General features: G+C 40.7%; 1 long non-coding RNA gene across 1 annotated transcript; it reads right to left on the reverse strand.

The window, feature by feature from the left end:
• Window positions 1–1,917: 1,917 nt before the first annotated feature.
• LOC135415633 (uncharacterized) lies at window positions 1,918–8,718 on the reverse strand. The gene is made up of 2 exons (XR_010431211.1): window positions 5,441–8,718; window positions 1,918–2,710 (listed from the first exon to the last, which is right to left on the reverse strand). It is a non-coding gene; the product is annotated as an uncharacterized LOC135415633 (long non-coding RNA).
• Between the last annotated feature and the right edge of the window lie 86 nt (window positions 8,719–8,804).

The following is an 8,804-nucleotide window of genomic DNA, read 5'->3' on the forward strand; positions in this document are numbered from 1 at the left end:
AGCTCCCATGTGGCACCAGTGACTACCACCTGCATGCCCTGTATCTTAAAACACACTTCCATTTTTTCTTTCTCCAGTCTTTCAGAAGACAGAAAGGAATGATGCACACTCTCTAAATATTGGGGGTTTAATTTCTTCCTGTAAATTACAGTATATATATATTGGATATTGCAGTAAGTGCTGAAGACCTTGACCAAAAGGACCTTTTGTACTAAACACTCTCCCCATGTTCTCAGATGATCCTTCCCATGAATTGTAGCACTCAATAGGTGCATTAATGGCACCTTGTTTGGGAGTGGAGAGGCAGCGTGGTGAGATCAAATCACTTATTGAGATCATAGAGCCTATAGAAACAGAACCTAGATCTTCAGCAAGTCTAATTAGATGCCTATTGCTCTTCTGTTTAAAGCAATTAGCTTTAAACACAAGACCAATATCTCATTAGAGGTCTCCCTTGCAGGGAGAAAATAAGTTTCTTCATTCACATACTTATGTGACTGAACACTGAAGTGTCACCTTATATGGTGATACCTAATAATCAGTGAACAGAAGTAGGAGTCAAAGAATGCTTGTAATATTTAGCTAAAGATGTAGGCTTATCCACTCCTGATGTTTGAGAACGCTGAACCTACAGCTGACTCAGTATCTGATTTCTTTACCTTAACATTGCCTCTAGTATCCCAACAACTCTGAGGGTGTTGGAAAAAACATGCTAAAAAGTTCCAGAATGTGCTGTATTTTCAGAGGTGCTGCACTCCTGCAGCTTCTATTGACTTCCCTGAGGCAGCTCTGCAGAGAAGCAAAACTGCTGTTCCTCTCTGGGCAGAGCTCCAGACAATCTTTGTATAACAGTGCTGACTTCAAAGGAGGCTGAGGATCTGACCATCAAGAAACCAGAGCCAGTACATATAAAATCATTTCACTGCAGGCACCAAGTGTATTTCTGTGCAACTTGCCCTGTCTCCCATAACCTGGCACATTCAGCAAGAAAGGCTCTGGAGGAAAGATGGAAATAGTAAATTAGGCTGCTGAATTATTTGAAAATAATCTTTTCCAAAGGGAATATAGGCTACAGACTTTTAAGAAGATGGGACTTTAGAGCTGACAAGTGTATCTAGCATGTCAATGTGGTAATGAAGTTAGTTCTGCACTGTTTGGAAAACAGCAAATTTCCTTGCAAGGTTTGTGATTAAACATCTAACAGAAAATAATGATTTCCTTGCAGGCACTGAGGCACCAAATAAAAAGACTTAGAGGAAGAGCCTACCAGAGAAAGAACCTACTAAATATCACTATTGAAAGCCACTGTTATTGTAGAGTCCTCATACTATTCACTGTTAATTAGAAAAATTCATATCTGTAAAACTGAAGTACCCAGTGGGAGAAAGTATGCTATTTAGTGTGCAGAAATCTTTCTACACACAAAAAAAATGGTGCCTATTCTGTAAAAAACAGCAGTTGCAGAGAGGAGAGAGGATATTGACTTGTATGTATGTCTTGTTATTGAGGGGGATCAACAAATTAACTAAATTACAAAGGAGAAAAACTATGTTTTGCTGCATATGAATAAAGATTTCCATAATGAACCTGAGTAAGAAGAAGAGCAATGGTTGCTTGCCCAGGGATGGAGTAGGAAAGAAAGAATTTCTGCCCAGAAATTCACATTTGCACTACTTGTGCCTATACAAAATATGAGATCAAATGGAAATGTATGACTTAATTGATTATAAAGTATTTGGAAGAAATCTTAAAAAAAAATTGGGCTCATTAAAATTACTCTAAAATGATACCTTAACTTTTTGAAGGAAGTTGTTGCTTCTTCCTGTGTCATTTCACTCTTATTTTTCATTGTTTCTTCCCTTCTATGTCTTAATTTATATTTTGGTGAGGAGAAATTTGGTGAGCAGACAAAAACAATTCTCTAATTTTTCTACATATTTATTTTATATTCTGAAAAGACAACAAATAAAAAATGAAACAAATACATGGAAATTCACAGAGCACATGAACAGGATTCCTATAATATCTATTCATAGCCTGGCATGGTACTAGGTACAAATATGGATATCATAACTGAGAATGCTTCACATCCTCCTTCTGTGAGACTACAATGCCAAAATCTACATTGCTTTAATCTTTATTTTCAAATAATGACTTCTAAATTCTCTATTTTTTTAAATGAGGCAGCAGGGTATTCTCCTCTTCAAAAAATAATCTAGATAAAAAAGGATAATCTGATTCAATAGAAAAGATGTGAAAATTTTATTTGTTAGATTTCTCTAGATAAGAGAGCAACTTCTTTTTGAATAAACAAACATGTTGATTTATTCACAGTTACTGTGGGTAGGTATTTTTGCCAATCAAACATAACAGGTATATATTGTAGAACAACATCAAGAGGCATTGAGAGGATGCAACTCAGTAAAAACAAACAGGTCACACACTTAGGCAAGAATAATGAACTGCAGAAAAATAAGGTGAGGAAGAACAAGCTAAATAATTGCATGTCAGAAACAGATTTGGATGTTAAATAGATCATAAGATGAATAGAAGTGAGAAATGTTATGCTGCTGTAAAAAAGGGAAACCCTTACTGCAATTTATAGCCTATGTTATCACCTAAAAAATATTTAGCAATTCTTCAGCTCTCCTTCAAGATGTCTGCCCCAGCTGTGTCCAATTTTGGATACTTCAAGGAAGGTATTGTCCTACTGGGGAAAAAAACAGAGGAAGATAACAATAATTATCAGGCTTGCTAAAAGTATACTTGTAAGGAAAAGCTGAAGGAATTAGGATAAATTTAATCTGACATTCCTCTGAACAGCTGAACTTCAGAGAAAAGAAAATTAAGAGGTAAAATAGTAACAACTTTCGAGTACACAAAAGGTAATTTCAATAAGAGGAACAAGCTGTTTTCTGTGTCTGCTGTGCACAGGACAGAAGCATTTTGCTCTCCTGACTCTTTGCTCATCTCTGTTGAAATGCTGTCTGGAAATGGACATGTTACCCAAATAACACTAAATACAGTCTTTTCACTGCTACAATTTTCCTGGTGCATTAAAAATACACTTAAGAAATACAGTTTGGGAAAAGCATGGCAGAACTGGAGAAAATGGAAAAAATCCTCCCATGATTGTAGATGACTCTCCTCCTCTGAAGCAGCTGCTGTCTGAAATTGTTTTCAAAGAACCTTCCCCTCACCTCTGTGCTGAATGAACCTACAGATGAACCTTGCACAAGCTTGATTTGAAACGAAATAACTCTCATTTTGGAGTGGACTGTCTGATGAAGATGTAGTTATAAAATAAATAATGATTCAGCTCTAACTTTAAATTTTGTCCTTATTAAGTTGCTCAACCAGGTGTTGAAGCCAATAGAATTTGCTTTTCCTCTGTTGGAAAGCTATTTTGAGTGCAGCGTGACTGAAGAATAGCCACTTAATAGCTGCTCGGCAGTGCTCTTGGCTTTGCTGCTAGAATCCCCCACAATTGCTCGAACAACACTTTTGCCAATACTGATCTAGCTCAATCAGCAGCTATAACACCGGAGTATGAAATTCTGCACTGTTTGTGACGGTGGTAAGTTGCCTGCTGTTTAACATCTCTGTTTCATGGTCTCGTGTCAGGAGGGAGGCATTGCTGATTTTGATCTTCAGTTTGTATTTAATTCTTTCTCTCTTCAATCTATTCAACTGAATTCTCTTGTAGTCTTAGTGCAGTATCCATCCTGACTGAAATTCCCGGGCAATGTTGCTGTGTGCTTTTACGGAGTTGCCACGTTTTATGCTGGAGCTATATTTCCTTCATGATGGGGGATGTAATTCTTCTGCATCCCAACTGGACTGTGAGGATTAATTAAAGTTTGCAATGCACAGTGAATACCTTGTATGCCATTGAAGTGGAAATTATTGTTTATTACAGCCAGTCTGAATGCCATCTGGGATTTCCATGTTCCTATTTCAGCTCAGTTGTACATTACCAAGCTCGATCTGTTACCGTGAACAAAAGATTAGCATTCTTGTTGTGTGTTTGGTGCTGTGTCCAGCCCTTGTGTAAATCTGCATACATCCTGAGAAGCTGTGCTTAGCACACTAGGGCTCCAAAGGCTTTTCTGTAGCTGGAAGCCTACAACATCCCTCTCTTTTTTTCTGCACTTCCACTCTGGTATATGTTGGATCCACAAAGCAGTACATCCCTTTGGCCTTCTCCACTGTCACCCTTGCCTGCAAGTCAGCTTTGTGAGACTGTGTAAGGAAGGATGGGGGAATTGGGCTCTGCATTTTGCAAAAGATGCTTTTTCCCATGCAATAGAATTGTACCTTTTTTGTGGTATCTAAAATCCCACGCGGAGATGACGAAAAGGGCTGAGATCCAAGCCAGTAATGTAAGTGATGCGTAGCCATCCCACAATATTCTTGTATGTTTGCAATACCTACAAAACTTAACCCCAAACCTGTTTTGCTCGTTCACTGTGAGATCCTCTGCAAGGCCAGTGAGTATCTCTGAACTACAAAAACCACAACTATGATTTGTTACTCTGCTTTTATGGACTGGCTTTAGATCAGCTAAGAGTACATTTTAAAACACATTCCTGTGACTTCATTGTCTTTGTAAGTCACAATAAGCAAATGGAGTTAAATAACTGTAGGAACTCGCCCAGTATCATGAGAGATACTCAAAATAGCATAAAATGTAACCACCCAACCTACTTGTGAGCTTTCCCTGGGGAACAGATGAGCTAACAAAGAGTTTAAAGTTTACTTCCTAACTTAAGGATTCTATTATGTATCTTATCTAAATAAACTGGGAGGCTTGACCTTCCTAGGAGTGCACTATTTTCATAGAGGTACAAGTGTAGTTCTCTGACCACACTGCCGTTTACATCTTGCTGGTCTGACAGGTTTCAGTTTTAGAGTCAGACCCCAGTGCTGAGTGCTAAATAAATACCTACCAGAAGTTAGATGTTATCCATCTGAGCTTTGTGTTCACTCACTCCTTCCATAGCATTAGACTCTCCTCCACCTTTCAAGTGTCCCTTCTGGCTTTTGGTACAAGCACAAAATTAATTTGGCAGGAATTCTGCTGTAACTGTTCTTCAGTGAGGACAACATCATGTGCATTACTCTCTTCCTCTGCCATGCTGAGAAATTATCTTCTGATTTTATGAAGAAAAGCTTAGGTGCCATCTACACTTTCATATTCTGGAGCCAGCCTAGGGAGCAGTGCCTATTTGATAATTTTCAAGCAACCACACCATGTGGACACATATCTGTTTGTCTCTACACACATCCAACCACCCGTCCAGTCATAATCAATTTTTACTTAAAGTCTTTGGAGATATTAAGCTCTTCAAAATTTCATAAAAAGAGTCAAGTGGTTACAGAAAATAAACTCTATTAAGTGTCCCCACCAGGCAAAGGTTTTGGCAAAGGTAAAACTCACCTCTGGCATTCGGGCCAGTACTGGGGAACCAGCATAGAGAGCTGAGAAACATGGATTATCTCTTACACGGCCAATAGCTGGGAGCAAGGAGATGAGGTTATAAAAAATGTGAACAGAAAGCTCCAGGTGAAATTTCAGAGAATACAGGGCTTGTGACAAATCTGAAGGATAGATGAAGAACTGGGAACAATAGAGAAGAGACTGGAAATCCGAATGAAAGAATGATACAGGAGAAATTGACATCTAAATGTTTATTACAAGATAAACACAATTTATTGTCATTATAGCTTCTTTGATTACCTTTCAACCTTTTCTTAATGATGCCCATATGTTGCAAATAAGAAGGTTTTATGACTTCTGTTCTCTCACCTTTCCCATGGCTTACATTCCCACTTTAATTAACACGCTGACATCAGATGCCTCGCCTAATGCTCTTGTCCCAGTACTCCGTCTGTGCTAATCCCTGGGGATCCACTTCCTGTTCCGGTGATGTTGCCAGGTGGCGATGCCGGCACTGCTGTGCCGTTTCCAGGCCTTAAGGGGGCAGGGGGCCTTGTTTAACAACAAAAACTTGGAAAAATGCTTCAAATGACTTAAAATGGTGAGTAGAAGTATGTTATTGGATTCTATGTGGATTTCCTGAGAACAATAATAAAACAAGAAAATAAAATATGCAGTGAGGAAGTGGTAGCGCTGTCAGGAAGGGGCAATGCTCACTTTAGTCGCTGTGTATCTCTGTATGAGGACAATGAATGTCAAGAATCTATGAATTAATATTACTTTCTTTTTCTGTTGATATAAATTTCATAGGGACAACAAAATTTTCTCCTGTCTGATCTCTTTGAAATTATTGTGACTAGATGAGGTCTTGGAATTAAATCCATGGTGAATAAAACTGTAACTGCTCATGACTTACCCAAAACTAATATGCTTGCTCGTGTGGTTATAGATGCAAGAATATCACAGAAGCCTGTTAACAGTCTTCCCCCTCCGACCTGCCCTCAAAATGTCAAGGCTGTAATGATAAAGTAATGTTAAGACTTTCTCCCTTCAGAGAAGGACTTGGAGGTGATGGCTGATGAAAAAGTCAACATGAGCCAGCAATGACCACTCACAGCCCAGAAAGCCAACCGTGTTCTGGAGTGCATCAAAAGCAGTGTGGCCAGCAGGGCAAGGGATTCTCTCCCTCTGCTCTGCTCTTGTGAGACCCCACCTGGAGTACTGCCTACAGTTCTGGTATCTCCAACATAAGAAGGACATGGAACTGTTGGAGCAAGTCCAGATGAGAGTCACAAAGTTGATAAGGGCACTAGAGCAGCTCCCCTACAAAGACAGGCTGAGAAAGTTGGGGCTGTTCAGCCTGGAGAAGGTTGCATGGAGACCTCATAGCAACTTTCCAGTATTTGAAGGGGGCCTACAGGAACTCTTCATCAGGAACTGTAATGATAGGACAAGGAGTAATGGGTACAAATTGAAAGAGAGAGAATTTAGCTTAGGTATTACAAAAAAATTGTTTACTGTGAGGATGGTGAGGCACTGGAAAAAGTTGCCCTGAGAAGTTGTGGATGCCCCATCCCTGGTGGTGTTAAAGGCCAAGCTGGATAAGTCCTTGAGCAACCTCATCTAGTGTGAGGTGTTGCAGCCCATGGCCGGGGTTGGGACTAGATGATCTTTAACATCCCTTCCTACCCTCAGCATTCTATGAATCTATGATTCTGTGTAATAATGGAGATAAGCATTGACTTTCTTCCATTACCTCTATGGGGTTTACTGACTGCTTTAACCATGTTAGCTCAAGAAACTTCTATCCTTTAATTTTTGAAACTCTGCTGCACATATATAGAATATAAAGAAATTGAGTTTCCCGAAAGATGCTTCATCTGGATAGCATTTGTTATAAACTACCATAAGTGTAGCAGCACTCAAGCTTTGTACAGACAGGGCACATACTGGATATTTTACGTGCTGAATGTTCTTAATCACTTTGTTTAAAATTACTTTGCATTGCCACTTCATATCGTGTGCTGTCTCTGCTAAGAAACCTATACAAGAGCCAATGAAAAAAATTTAGTCCCATTAGCTTCTTCTAGGAATCTTAACTCCTTATCCCTGAAAAAAGCCAAACTTTGTCAAGAGACAAGCTAAAAAAAAAAAGGGGGGGGGGAAATTTACAGTGCTTTTTAAATAAAAAAAGCTGATGCCTTTTCAGGTTTGGTTCTTTTTTATTGGTAAGAACAACGGAAGGACAATTTGCTTCTTTAATGGTTTTGCAGGTTGACATGAATTCCGCTTCCAGCAGAGGAAGTGCTGACAGGAGTAAGAGGAACCTTAGAGCTGTTCCCGTCAGCTGGTGACTTTCAGCTGGCATCACCTGTGTCCCTTCAATGGCTCCCAATCCAGTACACCCTGTCTTACTCATTTCTCTGAGTATCATGACACAGACTGAGGAAGTTGGGGCTGTTCAGCCTGGAGAAGAGAGGGTTGTGTGAAGACATCATAGGACCTTTCCAGGGCCTACAGGGAAGCCAGGGAGAGACTCTTTGTCAGGAACTGTAGTGATAGGACACGGAATAATGGATATAAATTGAAAAGGGGGAAAATCAGCTAAGATATTACGAAGAAATTTTTTACTGTGAGGGTGACAAGACTGGAACAGGTTGCCTAAGGAGGTTGCAGATGCCCCAACCCTCGAAGTGTTCAAAGCCAGGCTGGATGGGGCCCTCAGCAACCTGGTGTGGTGGGAGGTGTCCCTGCCCATGGCAGGGAGGTTGGAACTGGATGATCTGTAAGGCCCATTCCAACCCCTTAACATTCTGTGATTCTATGAAGTAAAAAGATGAAGCTGTTCCCACTGAAAGTATAGTGTGGGGGGAAAAAAAAGAAAAAAAAAGCTGGTGCTATATTTGGAGCATTCCTAATTGCACTGTTCTATTTCTAGCTGCCAAAATCCGTGCTAGAATTTTAATTAAGGGCTAAAATTATGCCGCAGATCCTGACAACAGGAAACAGCCCTAACAACGGGGAACAGTTCTGTTATTTAAACAGGCTTTGGAATAATCAGACTTTATCTCCCGAAGCGGCACTCCAATGAATATTAAAGCTGCTTTTGTTCTCCCGGAGAGGGCTGCGCTTGCTCGGCAAGCTTTGGGAAACCATTGAGGCCAGGCCAGGCAGTGGGTCGTTCCCTTTCACATATGGCTGCCACGGCCGGCAGAGAGCGGGCAGAGAGCGCCCCACGGGCCCCACACACCCCCGGCCGCACAGCCGCCCTGGGCGGCGGGAGCGACGCCCCCGGCACAAGATGGCGGCCTGAGGCGTCTCACCTGCTCCGCCGGCGCCGCAGCGCCCCCTACCGGCCACGACG

This window comes from Pseudopipra pipra, chromosome 6, assembly GCF_036250125.1.
Source record: "Pseudopipra pipra isolate bDixPip1 chromosome 6, bDixPip1.hap1, whole genome shotgun sequence".
Lineage (NCBI taxonomy): Eukaryota > Metazoa > Chordata > Aves > Passeriformes > Pipridae > Pseudopipra > Pseudopipra pipra.